The sequence below is a fragment of the Cannabis sativa genome, chromosome 3 (assembly GCF_029168945.1).
Source record: "Cannabis sativa cultivar Pink pepper isolate KNU-18-1 chromosome 3, ASM2916894v1, whole genome shotgun sequence".
NCBI classification, from domain to species: Eukaryota; Viridiplantae; Streptophyta; class Magnoliopsida; order Rosales; family Cannabaceae; genus Cannabis; species Cannabis sativa.
In genome coordinates, this window is record NC_083603.1 from 71,449,704 (window position 1) to 71,467,374 (window position 17,671).

General features: G+C 37.0%; 1 non-coding gene across 1 annotated transcript; it reads right to left on the reverse strand.

Annotated features, from left to right (window-relative positions):
- Positions 1-1,094: 1,094 nt before the first annotated feature.
- Positions 1,095-1,201, reverse strand: LOC133036351 (small nucleolar RNA R71). The gene has a single exon (XR_009687008.1). It is a non-coding gene; the product is annotated as a small nucleolar RNA R71 (small nucleolar RNA).
- Positions 1,202-17,671: the final 16,470 nt, after the last annotated feature.

Sequence of the window (17,671 nt, forward strand, 5' to 3'; positions counted from 1 at the left end):
TTAATTAAGGAATTAATTAGATAACATGTGATTTAGAATCTAGAAGATCTGAAAGGAGCTAGGTTATTTCATAATCTGTCATTCACTCCAAGAATAGGATAGTAATTAAGCATTAACGATTTGGGTAAATAACAACAGGATTCTCCTCCCTATTGTCTCATCTTGCTCAACTTTAAATTGTGTTATTAAGTTTTCTGGATTTCTTTCATATTTTACTGTTTTTAAATAATAATTGCTTTTGATTTACCGAATAGAATAATAAGTATAATTTAGTGGTACTTAATCCAATTCCCTGTGGGATCGACCTCACCTGTGTGAGATTTACTACTTGATTGCGTATACTTGCGTAGTGTTTAAAAATATAGCAACAAGTTTTTGGCGCCGTTGCCGGGGAATTGTTAAAGATTAATATTACATAAAATTATACTAACTTCTACTTTGGTATATTTTCTCTTGCTGATTTTTCTAACCTTTTTCTTGCAATATTTTCTTGATTTATTTCAGGAATCCTAAGTGCATGCGCCGTCAAGGACAAACAGTCATATTACCAGTTGATCCTGAAATTGAGAAAACTTGCAGGAGGAATCGAAAGAACAAGAGGCAAGAAAGAGTTTCAAAGAATCGCCGAAACATCAGAGATCATGGCTGCGAATGTGAACAATAATGCTGGAAACAATGGGGGTAATAACGGTAATAATGGAGGTGCCGTGGAAGATCAAGCTAATGGCCGTAGCTTGAGAGATTACATTCTCCCTACTCTGACGGGAGTGCAGTCATGTATCAGGCCACCGGCAGTGGATGCAAACAATTTCGAGATTAAGCCTGCCATCCTTCAAATGGTGCAGTCTTCAGTTCAGTTTGGTGGTCTCCCTTCTGAAGATCCTAATTTGCATCTCTCTAACTTCATGGAACTTTGTGAAACTTTTAAAGTTAATGGAGTTAGCGATGATGCCATTCGACTGAGGTTGTTTCCATTCTCGCTCAGAGAACGAGCCAAGAGTTGGTTGAATTCTTTGCCACCTAATTCTATTGCTACATGGAATGATCTGGCAACAAAATTCTTGTCAAAGTTCTTTCCTCCAGCTAAGTCTGCAAAGCTGAGAGGAGAAATCAATAATTTCTGCCAACAAGATAATGAATCTCTCCATGAGGCTTGGGAGAGGTTTAAAGATCTGATCAGGAGGTGTCCTCATCATGGTATAGAGAAGTGGATGCTGGTTCACAACTTTTATAACGGGCTGGTTGGTAATACTAGAACTTTAATAGATGCAGCAGCGGGCGGAGCTTTTATGAGAAAGAGTGCTAATGAAGCGTATGATCTATTGGAGGAGATGGCTCTAAACAATCAGCAGTGGCCAACTGAAAGGAGTCAATCTAAGAAGGTAGCTGGTGTGTTAGAAGTTGATGCCATCACAAAGTTAACAGCTCAGGTTGGGGCATTGACTAAAATCATTGCAGGGCAAGCTAAACAAGCCCAAATTGTTTGTGAGTTATGTGGAGGAAGTCATCACTTTTCGGAGTGTCAAGCAGATGTGGATGATTTGCCAATGGATGAAGCTAAAGCCATTGGGAATTTTTCACAGAACAACAACAACAACAATTATGGGTTCAACCAGGGTGGCAACCAAAGAAATAGTGGGTTCTATCAACAAAGAAATCAGAACCAACAGTTTAATCAACAACAAGCCTCTGGTGGAAGCTCTAGTTTGCAGACAGATTTACTGCTCCAATTTATGACTGAAACTAGATCTTCAATTAAAGACCTGCAGACTCAGATGGGCCAGCTAGCAACTCAGGTAGCAACCCGCCCTCAAGGAAATTTGCCTAGCACAACTGAAGTTAATCCCAAAGAAAATTGCAAGGCAATTACCCTGAGGAGCGGTAAGAAGTATGATGGGCCCGAGTTACCACAACCAGTTGAGATAGACGAAGAAATAAATGCTCAACCAGTGCAAAAACCAACACCAACAGCAGAGAAGGCTACTGACAGCCCAGCACCACCACCACAGTCTCCACCGATTAGTATTGATCATCATGTAAAAATACCCTATCCTCAGAGGCTCAGAAAGTCAAGCTTAGACAAGCAGTTCACCAAGTTTCTAGAAGTCTTCAAAAGACTTCACATTAACATTCCTTTTGCTGAAGCTCTAGAGCAGATGCCAAGTTATGTGAAGTTTATGAAGGAAATTTTGTCAAAGAAGAGGAAGATGGAAGACTATGAGACAGTGGCTCTAACTGAAGAGTGTAGCGCTATTCTACAGAAGAAACTCCCTCCAAAACTCAGAGATCCAGGGAGCTTCACTATTCCTTGTACTATTGGTAAAATTGAAGGAATAAATGCACTATGTGATTTAGGAGCCAGTATTAACTTAATGCCTTTGTCAGTGTTCAAAAGATTGCAGCTAGGTGAAGCAAAGCCAACTACTGTAACTCTTCAATTGGCAGATCGATCGCTAGCTCACCCAAGAGGAGTCATTGAAGATGTGTTAGTAAAGGTGGACAAGTTCATCTTTCCAGCTGATTTCATTGTTCTGGATATGGAAGAAGATAGTAATGTTCCTATCATCCTGGGGAGACCTTTCTTGGCAACAGGGAAAGCACTAATTGATGTTCAGAAAGGAGAGTTAAAGCTAAGGGTACAAGGAGATGAAGTTGTATTTAATGTGCTCAAAGCAATGACCTATCCTACGGCTAGTGACAACTGTTTTGCAATTGATGTGGTGGACCAGTTGGTGGAGACAAAGACACATGCTGAAGATCCTCTTAATCTGACTTTGGTACAAGAAGAGGTGGTGGAACAAGACGGTAAGGAAGCTTATGAGTATGCTTTGTGGCTCGATTCTTATGGACCGCTGAATAGAAAATATTATGAAGAGTTAGGAGTCATACCAACAAAGCCTACCCCATCTACTGAAAAGCCTCCTCAACTAGAGTTAAAAGTCCTACCAGAGCATCTCAGGTATGAATATTTGGGAGAAAATAAGACACTTCCTGTTATTGTGGCTTCTTCCCTATCTTCTGTAGAGACAGATAAGCTATTACGGGTTCTAAGGAAGCATACAAAAGCCATTGGATGGACTTTAGCAGATATTAAAGGGATCAGCCCTTCAACTGTAATGCATAGAATCTTAATGGAGGAAGGAGTGAAGCCAACCATTGATGCACAACGTAGATTAAATCCACCAATGAAGGAGGTTGTCAGAAAAGAAGTCTTGAAGTGGTTAGATGCCGGGGTAGCGTACCCTATTTCAGACAGTAAATGGGTGAGCCCAGTCCAAGTTGTTCCAAAGAAAGGAGGGATGACGGTGGTAAAGAATGAGAAGAATGAACTCATCCCAACCAGAATCGTCACGGGATGGAGAATTTGCATTGACTACCGAAAACTCAACAAGGCCACAAGAAAAGATCACTTTCCACTCCCATTCATTGATCAGATGTTAGACAAGTTGGCAGGACAAGAGTACTATTGTTTCCTTGATGGGTACTCAGGGTATCACCAAATAGCTATAGCACCGGAGGATCAAGAGAAAACAACATTCACATGTCCATATGGTACTTTTGCTTTCGACGAATGCCATTTGGGCTGTGCAAATGCTCCAGCAACATTTCAGAGGTGTATGATGGCTATATTTTCAGATTTAATAGAAAAGTGCATCGAGGTGTTCATGGATGATTTTTCAGTGTTTGGCTCATCGTTTGACCAATGTCTGAGCAACTTGGAATTGGTTTTAGCAAGATGTGAAGACTCTAATTTGGTGCTGAACTGGGAAAAGTGCCATTTCATGGTTACAGAAGGAATAGTGCTGGGACATAAAATCTCAAAAGAAGGTATTGAGGTTGACAGAGCCAAAGTATCTACAATTGAGAACTTGCCTCCTCCAGTTTCGAGTTAAGGGAGTTCGAAGCTTCTTGGGTCATGCCGGGTTTTATAGAAGATTTATCAAAGATTTCTCCAAAGTGGCCAAACCGCTATCCAATCTTCTTGCTAGTGGAGTACCTTTTGAATTTGGGAAAGATTGTCTTGAAGCATTCCAGATTCTCAAGGAGAAGTTAATCTCAGCACCGATCGTGACTACACCAAACTGGGAATTACCTTTTGAAATCATGTGCGATGCAAGTGATTATGCTATTGGAGCAGTTTTGGGACAACGGGTTGACAAGGTATTCAGAACCATTTACTATGCAAGCAAAACCTTGAATGATGCCCAACTAAACTACGCTACTACGAAAAGAGATGCTGGCTATAGTGTTTGCATGTGACAAATTTCGACCCTACTTGATTGGCAATAAAGTGATAGTGTATACAGATCATTCAGCAATCAAATACTTGATGACTAAGAAGGATGCCAAACCACGACTGATTCGATGGGTTCTTCTTTTGCAAGAATTTGATCTAGACATAAAAGACAAGAAGGGTACTGAGAACTTGGTGGCAGATCACTTGTCAAGACTAGAACTGGAAGAAAGTCAGAATACGAAAGAGGTACAAATAAATGAACAATTTCCCGATGAACAACTCTTTAGTGTGAGGGAAAGTCTTATGGTACCATGGTATGCTGATTATGTTAACTACTTAGCTGCTAATATCACTCCTCCTGAGCTATCTCGCCAACAATTAAAGAAATTCTTTTCCGAGGTAAAACATTACTATTGGGAAGAGCCAATCCTCTACAAGCACTGTGCAGATCAGATAATAAGAAGGTGTGTGCCTGAAGAGGAGATGTACTCTATTCTTAATCACTGTCATGCTTTACCATGTGGGGGACACTTCAGTGGAACTAGAACAGCTGCCAAAGTGTTGCAAAGCGGGTTCTTTTGGCCAACGCTTTTCAAAGATGCTAGTACTTTTGTGAAGGCATGTGATCGTTGTCAGCGTACAGGAAACATCTCAAGGAGAAACGAAATGCCTTTGACAGGAATCTTGGAAGTAGAGTTGTTTGATGTATGGGGGATAGACTTTATGGGTCCTTTTCCTTCATCGTTTAGCAATCTATACATTTTACTAGCTGTGGATTACGTATCAAAATGGGTAGAAGCTGCAGCAACACCAGCTAATGATGGAAAAACAGTTCTTCGGTTCCTTCAGAAGAATATATTCACACGGTTTGGTACTCCCCGAGCGATCATAAGCGATGAAGGGAGTCATTTCTGCAACAAACAGTTCGAAGCACTCCTTTCAAAGTATGGTGTTCGTCATCGAACTGCCCTCCCCTATCATCCGCAAAGTAATGGCCAAGCTGAGATTTCTAACCGGGAAATAAAGATGATATCGGAGAAAACGGTGCAGAGATCAAGGAAAGATTGGTCAAGAAAGTTGGATGACGCATTATGGGCCTACAGAACAGCGTTCAAAACGCCAATAGGGATGTCACCATATCGGTTGGTGTTTGGAAAGGCGTGTCATTTACCTAAGGGAGTTAGAACACAAAGCTTATTGGGCAATGAGAACTCTAAACATGGACTTAAAAGCTGCTGGGCAGAAAAGACTACTACAGTTGGATGAGTTGGAAGAATTTCGAAATGAAGCTTATGAAAACGCCAAGATTTACAAGGAAAGAACTAAGAGATGGCATGACCGAAATCTAGTAAGAAAGGAGTTTCAACCTGGTCAACAAGTTCTACTCTTCAACTCAAGACTAAAGTTGTTTCCTGGTAAGTTAAAATCAAGGTGGTCAGGGCCATTTACGGTGATCAAAGTGTTTCCCTACGGAGCAGTGGAACTAAAAGGTGAAAGTCCTAATACTTTCAAAGTGAATGGACAGCGATTAAAGCTCTACTTGGGAGGTCAATTTGATCAAACCAAGTCCGCCATGATTCTGGCGCCACTTTGAAGATCTCGATCAACGTCTAGCTGAGCGACGATAAAGTTAGCGCTAATTGGGAGGCAACCCAAGTGTTCTTTTGATTAGTTGAACTCTTTTTAAGTTTACTGTTATTTTTTTTTTCTTGTGTTCATTCTTTTTCGTTACTGAAAAAAAAAAAAAATTAATTTTTTGTCAGTGGCCGCGGCCATGGGATGTATGGCCGCGGCCAGAATGGCCTTACAGAAAGGGGTCTAATTTCACGATTTCTAGCCGCGGCGAGGGTATACACCGCCGCGGCCAGATTGGCCTTACAGAGAGGGGGTTAAATTCACGAAATCTCGCCGCGGCGAGGATACATGTGGCCGCGGCGAGAATGGTCAGATTTCCCCTTTTAAACTCAAAAATCCCTAACATTTCAAATCAAACCCCACATTAAACCCCTACCTTCTCCAGCCGAAAAACCACCCTCCTCAACCTATTTTCTTCATCTAATCCCATTCAAACCAATTTTCATCAAAATTATCCATAAACTCTCATCCTAAATCATCATAATCCCTTATTTCTTTCATCTAACACCCTTTTCCCCTAAAAATCCACCCCAAAATCCTTATATTTCACCCAAATTTCAGAAAATCACTATTCACCTTCTTCTTCCCTAAAGCTTCAAGGTTCTCATCAATGGAGGTTGACTAAAGAGTGATTTTCATTGAGGTAACAAATTTTAATTTCTCTACACAAGTTTGATTGGATTATTTGTGGATTGCTAGAGAGTACTAGACTTTGTGTTGAAATTTTTGGAATTGTTGCTCATACATTGTTGAATATTATTGTGGTGAGTGCAATTGAGTGTGATTGTGAAAGGGTTAAATCCCGGGAAGTCAATTTTTAAGGGGAAGTGCTGTCAAAATTTTGAAAAATCTTGAGAGTTAGAAAAAAATTTGGGTGCTATGGGTCCAAAGAGGTCAAGAGTTAATGAGGAGGGAGCTTCATCATCCAACCCACCTAGGGGACGCTCTAATCTTGATAGAGTTAGGTTTACCAACATGGATGCTCAAGAGCGGTTTTTGAAATTGAAAGATAGGGCATTCATTGAAGATAGAGGGATAGACATTGTGAACCTAAGCCAAACTGCCAACATTCCCCCTGCTTTTGCATCTATTAGGGATCAAATCCTACATAGGCAGTGGACTAAGTTCGTAGATGTCACTGAGCGTGGTAACCAAACTCTAGATTTGGAATTTTTAGCCAACTGGCCTGAAAGAGAAGATGGCAAAGTTAGAGTTAGGGGGGTTAGAGTGCCTGCTACCACAGCCGATATTCATGCCCTGTATGACCTCCCAACTTTCACTGTGGAGGAACAACCCTTGAAACGACAATTTCGAGAGAGAAGTTTGAATTATGTGGATATTGCTGAGACTCTAGGGTATCCTGGCCTTAGGTTCCATGAGCTTAATGGAGAACCATACCAATTGTACCGATGTGAACTCAACCCAGTGGCCAAGGCTTGGCTTTACTTTGTTAGTGCAAGGATGCTCCCCAACAAGCATTTTTCTGATGCTCAAATAGACAGAATTAAATGGGTTTACGGCATTATGAAAGGGTATAATTTGAATGTGGGGGATATTGTTCGAGTGACCTTTGACATTATGGTTGAGGGATCTTCCGGTGGAGGACTTGGGTTGGCTGGAATAATCACTGATCTGTGTGAGAAACATGGGGTACCGCAGTACTCATATGATACAAAGGCACCGCCACAGCGCCCTATTAACTTGGCGACTGTTCTTCGCTTCAAACCTCCTCATCCTCATGGTCAACCGCCAGTTCAAAGAGGTCCTCCAGCAAGAGAAGAAGAGGAACGTGAGGACATCGAACCACCACGTCTTGTCGGACCTCTTGACCCTGCCATGCAGTACACTCATGATCAGCTGAATTATCTGATTCAGCAAAACATGCATATGCAAAATTACATGGCCCAGAGGAGTATCTTCGATGAGCAGCAGGTGGCTCAATTGAATACACTTGTCACAAGGATGAATATCGGTGTGGACGAACCGAACTATTTTGCCATGCCACCCCGTTTCAACCCTTATGACCAGCCACCGCCGCCAAACCCCTTCTAAGGGGCTCAGGTAAGTTTCTCTCACCCTGGTTTATTTTTACACATTGGGGACAATGTGCATTTTAGTTTGGGGGGGGAAACTTAATTTATTTTTTCGCGTTTATTTGTTCTAGTTTAGTTTGTTTTAAGTTTTTTTAGTCTTGCGTGATAGCTAAATTGAAAGATGGATTGAATTGTTGTTATTCACTTGTGCAATGGATTAAAACATAACTGTGTGCTTGACTTGCAACTGTTTGAATTAAATTGGATGTGTGCTAGGAAGTGATTCATGTAGATTTAAAACATTTGCTATTCTCACATATCACCTCTGTTCTATTTGGTTTGTGGAATGATTGATTGTACATGAAATAGAATTTGTTTGACATACTCTCTTGAAGCGAAATCTTTGATGATTTTTGTTTGGAAAGTGATTTAGGCAAGTTTTCTTTGGAACGATTGAGCCTTTCAAGCCTGCCTATAAATTTTTTACCATAGTATACCCAAAGTTGAGCCTTAGCCTGTTAAAAAAAAATTTTACCACTTAACTGAGCTGAATTCGTTATCTTAAACTCTTTTCACCCTGAACATACCTTATTATGCCATGAGCCTTGAAGCAAGTTTGGGGGGGGATAAGTGCTGTAAGTGAAAAAAAAAATAAAGTGTAGGAATGAGAAATTGTGAAAAGAAAAAAAAGGAATAATATTGTGTGTTGGGCTTATAAAAAAAAAAGAAAGAAGAAAGAAAAAAATGTATTCTTGAAGAAAAAAAAAAAGTTAAGAAAATTATGAGGTACACACATAAGAAAAATTGCAATCTCTTATTTCTGTTTTTGGGATATATGGAAAGAAAGCAAAATAAATGTCTAGGCTTGCTTGGTTAATAGTGCTTATGGTATAGTATAGCCTAAATGACTTCTCACCTACCCATGTACCTAAGCCATGTGATGTTAACCGAAAAAGACCTATTGATTCCAAATAGAAATTTGTCAACATTAGTGGAGAGAGGTATGTCATTCAAACTTATTGATCATGTGTTAGTGGGATGTTGGAAAGTTTAGAACAGTTGTGATATTGATGGCAATTGCGATGCTTTATGTTTGTATGAATTACTTACTTGTAAATTGCACATTCAACTTAGTTCTTAGAGTTGGCAAGTTGAAATTCTGGTTATTGATGGATTGAAGTTGTGCAAGTGGTGGTAACAATTAAATTGTTGGAAAGTTTAGCTATCATTGTCAGTTTGTTTTTAGTTTAGTCTTAGTTTACTCGGGGACGAGTAAAGAGTCAGTTTGGGGGAGTTTGTTAGGCTATTTTTAGCCTATGTTTTGGATCCAATTTATGTGCGTTTTTAGCTGTGTTGGGACGGAATTACGCTTGTTTTCTATGTTTTCAGGTTCTTTGGAATAAAAGAGGTCTCGAGTGCAGAAATTCGTTAAAAGACGTGCTGAGCCGAAGAAAACACAATTTTTGAGCAATTGTGCATATCTGGCCGCGGCTAAACACAACTTGGCCGCGGCTAGATCTCGAAGTTTTACAAGGCTTCAGTCGCCGCGGCGATGAAGAGGCTCGCCGCGGCCATTTAAGAGTTACAGAGAGCACCCTTATTTTCAATTATCTCGCCGCGGCGAGAGGAAGCTTGGCCGCGGCGAGATCCCGTACGGACCAGGGGCATTTTCGTCCATCGAACCCTAAATTTCAATTATAAATAGAAAACTGCGATTGGAAGTCTGAGAGAGCGATTTGGAACCCTAAAACACAGCTGAGAGCGGCAGGAAGAGCATAGAGATTCAAGTGAAGATCCAGAATTCATCCTCCAACAGTTCTTTTCTTTATTCCTCTTTAATTTATTTATGTTGAATATTGCTATAGGAATGGTTATGGATTTATTTCTGAACTAAATTTCCCATTTAGGGAGGATGATGATTGTTGTTTAATGTTTTCCCTAGTTAATGTTTAATTACCATTCCTCAATTCTTGTGTGTGAAATTATCTTAGTTTGTTCTTAATTTCATGTTTAAGATTGATCACCTTGTGCATGTTCTATGATCTCAATTCAAAATCTGAAAAGTGAGAATTGAGAATGCTAAAATTAAGATAATCAATGTTCTATGTGAAACGAAAGTATTTGCATGACTTATGTGACGAGTAGATTATTGCTTAATGCTGATTTCATGTTAGTTTAATTAAGGAATTAATTAGATAACATGTGATTTAGAATCTAGAAGATCTGAAAGGAGCTAGGTTATTTCATAATCTGTCATTCACTCCAAGAATAGGATAGTAATTAAGCATTAACGATTTGGGTAAATAACAACAGGATTCTCCTCCCTATTGTCTCATCTTGCTCAACTTTAAATTGTGTTATTAAGTTTTCTGGATTTCTTTCATATTTTACTGTTTTTAAATAATAATTGCTTTTGATTTACCGAATAGAATAATAAGTATAATTTAGTGGTACTTAATCCAATTCCCTGTGGGATCGACCTCACCTGTGTGAGATTTACTACTTGATTGCGTATACTTGCGTAGTGTTTAAAAATATAGCAACACCTGGTAGTTGCATTAATTCGCACCTATTGATGATGAATCTGAAGCTCCAAAAGACAAATCTACTTGGAATTGAATTATCAAAGGAACAATGGGTACAATTCATTCTTAATAGTCTTCCTCCGGAGTATAATGGATTTGTTGTATCTTACATGATCAACAATTTTAACTCCTCTGACATGGACAAGCTCGAAGCAGAATTACGAGCTCATGAACGGAATTTGATTGCAATGGGACCTCCTAGTTTTGCAAACTTTAATCAGAGGAAGAGAATTAAGCATGAAGACTCTAACAAAGCTGCTTCTTCAAGTACAATTATCAGACAAGATCTATGTGCGAATTGTAATGAAAAGGGACATCAAGAAGAATGATGTCCCCGGCTTCTAAACAATTCAAACGAAGGTAATGCTTTTGTCTTTGAATCATGTGTTTTAGAGAATGACAAATCCACATGGATTGTTGATTCTGGATCTACTAACCATGTTTGTTCTTCACTGCAACTGCTTGAAACTTGGGAAAATCTGCACCCAGAAGAGTTAAAACTAAAAGTTTGAAATGGCAAGTTAGTATCGGTCAAAGCTAGAGGAACGGCCCGTATCAAGTTTCATTCAAAAATATTTTTACTTTTACATAAGGTTTTATTTATTTCAAGCTTTAGTAGAAACTTGATTAGTGTTTCATGTTTACAAACACAATTTTATATATTGAATTTTTTGAGTTCTAATTGTTCAATTTCTCGTAATGGATTTCATATATGTGTTGCTAACATGGAACAAGGGCTTTATGTTTTAAGACCTGATAAGCAAATCTCACTAAATACTGAATTTTTTAATGTAGCAAAACCTAGAAGCCTTAAAAGAAAAGAGATTGATAATGATGAACAAACTTATCTATGGCATTTACAATTAGGTAACATAGGCTTTGATAGACTCAATAGGCTAATCAAGGACGGTCCATTAAAAAATGGTGTCTTAGGTGAATTGCCAGTATGTGAGTCATGCCTAGAAGGAAAAATGACCCAACGTTCTTTCTCTGCAAAGGGAGAGCGTGCCAAACAACCCCTAGGGTTAGTGCATTCAGATGTTTGCAAACCCCTGAATGTAAAAGCCCGAGGTTGTTATGAGTATTTCGTAACTTTCATTGACGATTTCTCTAGATACAGTTTTTTTTTACCTAATGCAAAAGAAATCTGAAACGTTTGAAAACTTTCAGGAATATCATGCTTTGGCTCAAAACCAATTAGGTAAAACATTAAAGATCTTGCGAACTGATAGGGGTGGAGAATATATGGATATGCAGTTCAAAGATCATTTAATTGAACTTGGAATTGAGTCCCAATACACTGCCCCAAGCACTCCACAGCAAAATGGAGTTGCAGAAAGAAGAAATTGCACTCTTTTGGAAATGGCTAGGTCTATGCTGAGTTATTCAACTCTGTCTACCTCATTCTGGGGATATGCTATACAGATGGCAAACGACATTTTAAATGTTGTTCCGCCTAAAGCAGTCCCTAAGACACCCGTCGAACTATGGAATGGTCGTACACCTAGTTTACTGTTGGGTTTTATGCCCTAAATAAAACTCCATTTCAATGTAATCCATTTTATTTAACATCAATAAAGAAACAGAAGTATTTTTCATTCATTTGTGTATGTTTTGGTTCATCTTGTCAATTCCTTGTCTATTTGATTTATAAATTCATCTGAAACCCTTTTCACATACTTGATCCTGTTTATTGTGTTGTCAACACATTGGAAAGTAAACATGACTATGTGAATAAAGATTCCTAGATTTAGCAGACACAGGGTTTTACTGATATGATAATCTACAACAGAGTTTACTTGCATTTGGAGAAATGCTTTGTTCTTTCCAGAGCATTGGTTAAAGTAAAGCTCAGGTTGGGTACATGGAGTATGCATCGAAAGGGACCGATATTGAACTTTGACATAGATTTATTAAACTTACCGTAATATCTATTCAAGTCAATATCGCCTAGTTGATCCTAGATCAAATGATCTCAATCCTGATATGATTAGGTTCAATCTCGAGAGTGTTATTCGTGTTCTTTGATTTGCTAGTTAAGCCTACTTTTGGGTCAGGGTGATACGTACATTTTGGGAATACGGTCGTGCAATTGAGTGGTAGCGCTAACATAAATATGGAATCTATAGCTTCTATCTGGCGAATAGAAAGTAAAAGATGATTTCCTTCGAGCTTGACCAAACGAAAATAAATGGTGGAGTACTCATTTCACATAGCTGAAATATCATTTATACGGGGTAAAGTGTTTTAAGGATAAAATACATTGTAGGGTGTTACGGTAATCTAATCTCTTTACAGTGTAGATCATTCATATAGAGGATCATTGATCAAATTAGGATTATAACAATGGATAACTAATGACGTGTCTATATGGTGGAACATATATAGAGCGTTCTATATACTTAGAGTCTAAGTTCTATGCGTGGATTCAGCGAAGAATTAATAAGTCAGTGAATTTAGGTTATAAATTCTTGATCTGCTTATTGGAAGCTGGGTTATATAGACCCATGGTCCCCCCACTAGTTGAGAGAATATTACTTGTAAGACTCATTTAATTGGTGTTGATTAATCATTATAATTCTCAAATTAGACTATGTCTATTTGTGAATTTTTCACTAAGTAAGGGCGAAATTGTAAAGAAAGAGTTTTTAGGGCATATTTGTTAATTAAGATACTTTGTATGGTTCAATTAATACATATGATAAATGACAATATTATTCAATAATTATTTATAGTTATTAAATAGTTAGAATTGGCCTTTAAATGGTTGAATTTGAAAATTGGTGTTTTTAAGAAAATGAGATGCAGAAATGATAAAACTGCAAAATTGCAAAAAGTGAGGCTCAAATCCATAATGCCATGGCTGGCCACTTTAATAGGGATTATCATCTGATATTTTCATTATTTTAATGCCAGATAATTCAAACCTAACCCTATGTGGAATGCTATAAATAGATAGTGAAGGCTTCAAAAAAAAAACAACTTTCACATCTTATTTCCTTCAGAGAAAAACCTGAGCCTTCTCTCTCTATAACTAGCCGCCACCTTCACTCTCTTCTTCTCTCTTGTAAATTTCGAACCTCTTAGTGATAGAGTAGTTCCCACACACAGCAAGTGATATCTCAATCATAGTGAGGAAGATCGTGAAGAAAGACTTTCAACAAGAAGGAGATTCAACACTAAAGAAAGGAGAGAAAGAGATCCAGGTTCAGATCTTGATAATACTCTGCGACAGAAAGGATAAAAGGGTTAGAGATCTGAACGGAAGGAGACATTTTATTCCGCTGCACCCAATGTAAGGTTTCTCATACTTTATATGTGTTTAATTTATAATCGTTTTAGAAGTTCATATTTAGGGTGTTAATCAACATACTTGTGAGTAGATCTAAGATCCTGGTAAAATAATTTCCAACAACTGGCCTCAGAGCCATGGTAATTTATTTGCTTGCAAGAAATTTTGACTTAAAACGATTGGTTTGTGTTTTGGATGGTATCATGTTGTTTTGTGTGTTGTATGATGATTGATTGATGTTTGTGAATTTTCGTGAAAACTAATTGAAAATCTGTTTCTGGAATTATTTTTATTGGATAGTTTGGAAAACATTAAGCAATTTACTTTTTTACAGAACTCAATTTCGATTTAATTTGAATTAGTTATGTTTTTTGAAGTTTTGAAAAATATCGGGATGGTGTCACTGCCACACGCGCGCGCATGAGGGGCTTCCCTCAGACAGCACGCGCACGGACACAAATTCGTGTCTGAAATTGAGGGCTGCACGCGCGGAGAGCCTGCATGCAGCCTCCTGCGCCGGCATTCCTCGATCAGTCCAGCCCGTGCACGCCCATGGACAGTATGCAATGCATACTGTCCGTACAGCTCGCAATTTTTTTGTTTTTCTTCGATTTTTCATGCTATTTCATGGAATTAACTTCTGATTTCTTGTGTAGTTTTGTATTTTGATTCTTACTTTTCAATTTTCAAATCTAATATCAGAAATAAATTAATTTGAATTTTTTAAATTTAATTTTAGATATTAGTGTAATTTGAATTTGAAAAACAAGTAAAAATCTATCTTTTTGCTTGATTTTATATATTATTTTTAAATTTGATTATTTTATCTTATTTTTTAAATTTAAAGGTGAGATATTATTTTTTTTTTTTTAGATTAAATTTTTTAAAAAATTATTTGACCTTATTTAAATTTAAGATAAGATTACTATAATCATGTAATTTTAAATAGAAGTAAGATATTTTGCTAACTTTTAAATTTTGTTATTTTTTATTTAAATTAAATTATAAAATCTGAAAAATATTTTTTTTATTTTATATTTAATTTATAAAATAGCTTTAAAAATTTAAAAGGTGGTTAGCAATTATTTTTGAAATGATATTTAGGTTAGTTGAAACCTAATTTTTTCAAAAATCGTAGGTTTAATTTTAAATTTTTTTATTATTTTATTTTATTTAAATACCGAATTTTTTTTTAATTATTTAAATATTTTCGAAAATTATTATTTAAAATTAAATAATTCCTACATCCAACTATCCAATTCATCTTGTTCCAGGAGTATGTGTTTTAGCTTGTTTGTAAGTTTTATAAAACCTACTATTGCTTGATCTAAATTGTAATATCCCGAAAATTTTATTGATATTTATTTGGCCATATTTTATTAAATATGTAGTTATGTGGATATTAGAGTAAGATTATAATCTTACTTAAGCTAATTACGAGTTAATTAGTGGAATTTGAGTAAATGAATAAATAAAGCGTAATTTATTAATTACGGAGATTGTATTGAAATATATGGGTATCATAGATACCATAATTCGAATAAAATATTTTATCGGGCCCGGCTACTGTGGAAATTTAGCATTATGGTGAGAAATGTCACGACATTAATGGAAGAATTATTTTGAGGGTATTCCGGACTAGGTTAGAATTTTTAGAATGTCGGTTTAATGGATTAGTAAAATTACCAAAATGCCCCTATGTTATTTTTTTAGAATTTAAGTTTCTTTGGAGGGTAAATTAGTCATTTTTTTAAATGGGAATTTTGACTTTTAATTTTATGGGCTGATTGTATATTTTTTTTTTTTTAAAAAAAAAAAGAAGAAAGAAAAGAAAACCATTACTATATATTACTTAGAAACCAAGTAACCATCAAAACACAACATCTTCTCCTTCTCTCTCTCGTGCAAGCTTGAACCAGCCAACTCTAGGGGATTTTCTTCAACAAGCTTTCTTTTTCCAAGCAGAATTTCTATTCCAATCAGCCTAGAAGTGAATTGAGGTAGGTTTCCTACTTTTTGGGTTGAGAACACTAGTTTTTGAGTTGGTTTTGACGTAGGGTTTTGCTTTTCTATTGCTGTAGGAATCAAACTGAGTTTGGGGTGTGTTTAGGGTAGGTTTTTGAGTATGTTGGGAGTGGTGTTAAGTGGTCTTTAGGGCTGTTTGAATTGAGTTTGGTTTGATGAAGCCAAAGTTGAATTTCTTCACTTGAACATGTGATTTTGAGTTAGGGATTGAATTTTTGTGTTTTGAAGCTTGAGATATGTTATATTTATGTTATTATACTGTTCTGTAAAGTTTGGGAACAATTGGTTAGGTTTGGAGCAAGTTTTGGGACTTTGAAGAGCTGAAATTTTCGAGTTTCTGCTGTTGTGAACCGGAATTCCGGATGGAGCACAGCTGCACCAACCGGAATTCCGGATGGTCAATTTTCAGGAATCTCCGATTTTCGTATTTTAGCCATAACTTTTTACTCGGGTGTCTGTTTTAGACATTCTATATACCGATTCGAAGCTTATGACGAGCTCTACAGTATGAGACATAGAATAGAGCCAAAAGATATATTTTATTTTAGGGTGTTTTTACCATAAGATTTGGTAGAAAATCCTAGGTTATTTTATGCGGGTTTTAGATAGTGTTTTGGAATAGACCCTTATTGATTTACCTTTGCCGTGACATAAGACTCAAAAGTGTCGGGCATCGTTACACTCAGGTCGGCCCACATACTTGGCTTCTCGACTGAGGTAAGAAAAGTATTAAATACTGTATAAGGTTAATGTTATGATTGTTGCAGTTTCGATTAAGATCGAAATCTTGTTATATGTTGTTGTGACTTAATCCTAATCGAGGTTAACGATATGTATTGGATGTGACTCGATTATGATCGAGGGAAATATTATGAAACGATTATTATCATTTGACTCGATTATGATCGAGGGAAGTATTATGAAACGATTATTATCGTTGTGGCTCGATTATGATCGAGTAAAAGAAACGGTTATTACCGTTATGAGTAATTACTCCTGAAACCGCGGATAGGTTTCTTACTTATCGTTTGCTGTATCGGGCAACGATAGTGACATAAGCAGCTCGTGGTTAACGAGTGGTAAGGGTACTTTATAAAGTACTAGGATTGTGTGATTACGAAATTATGAATTGACTTAAACATGTTATTATATGATGAGCTGTAACTAGATATATCTGCGTTATAATGTGAATGAATGGATTTTATATTGCTTAAGAAATTAGTTTCTTTTCTTGCAGAATCTTAGTGACTCACGAAATGTAAGAATTCGTGTTTATAGAGATGTAAGATTGGAGTGCTTTATGAAGCACTGAGATTATGGGGTTATGGTAATGTGTGAATTAGAGTGTTTTATGAAGCACTAAAGGTGAGTATTTATAATGATGTATGTTTAGGGTGTTGTATGAAACACAGAGATTATGAATTATGAATAGTTATAAATATACTTGATTATGTAATAAGTGTGCTCTCGTAGATGTTAAGTTATTTATGCACCTTGAATGTGTATGACCTATTGGTGTATATATTACATTGTAATGAAGTTTGCTAGCACTTTCTATGATTTTGTTTAGTAGCTTTTCTTGCTGAGTCACTGTGACTCACGGGTGCTTCATGGTGCAGGTGAGAAGATTAGCAGTTCTGTTCGGCCATGAGTCAGAGGTCTCCCAGCAATGTACATATCAGCCGTGGGGTCTCGGCTTCTGGGAAGCAGGATCGAATTCCCTTCTATGTTTAAAAATGTAACCTACTGCAAAAGATTTTTTTTTTTATAAACAGGGGATCCCCATATTACGACAGTATTTAAAATGAAAGTCTTTATTTTGAATTTAATTAAAGATTTAAATTAAAGCACACTTTTCCAAAAT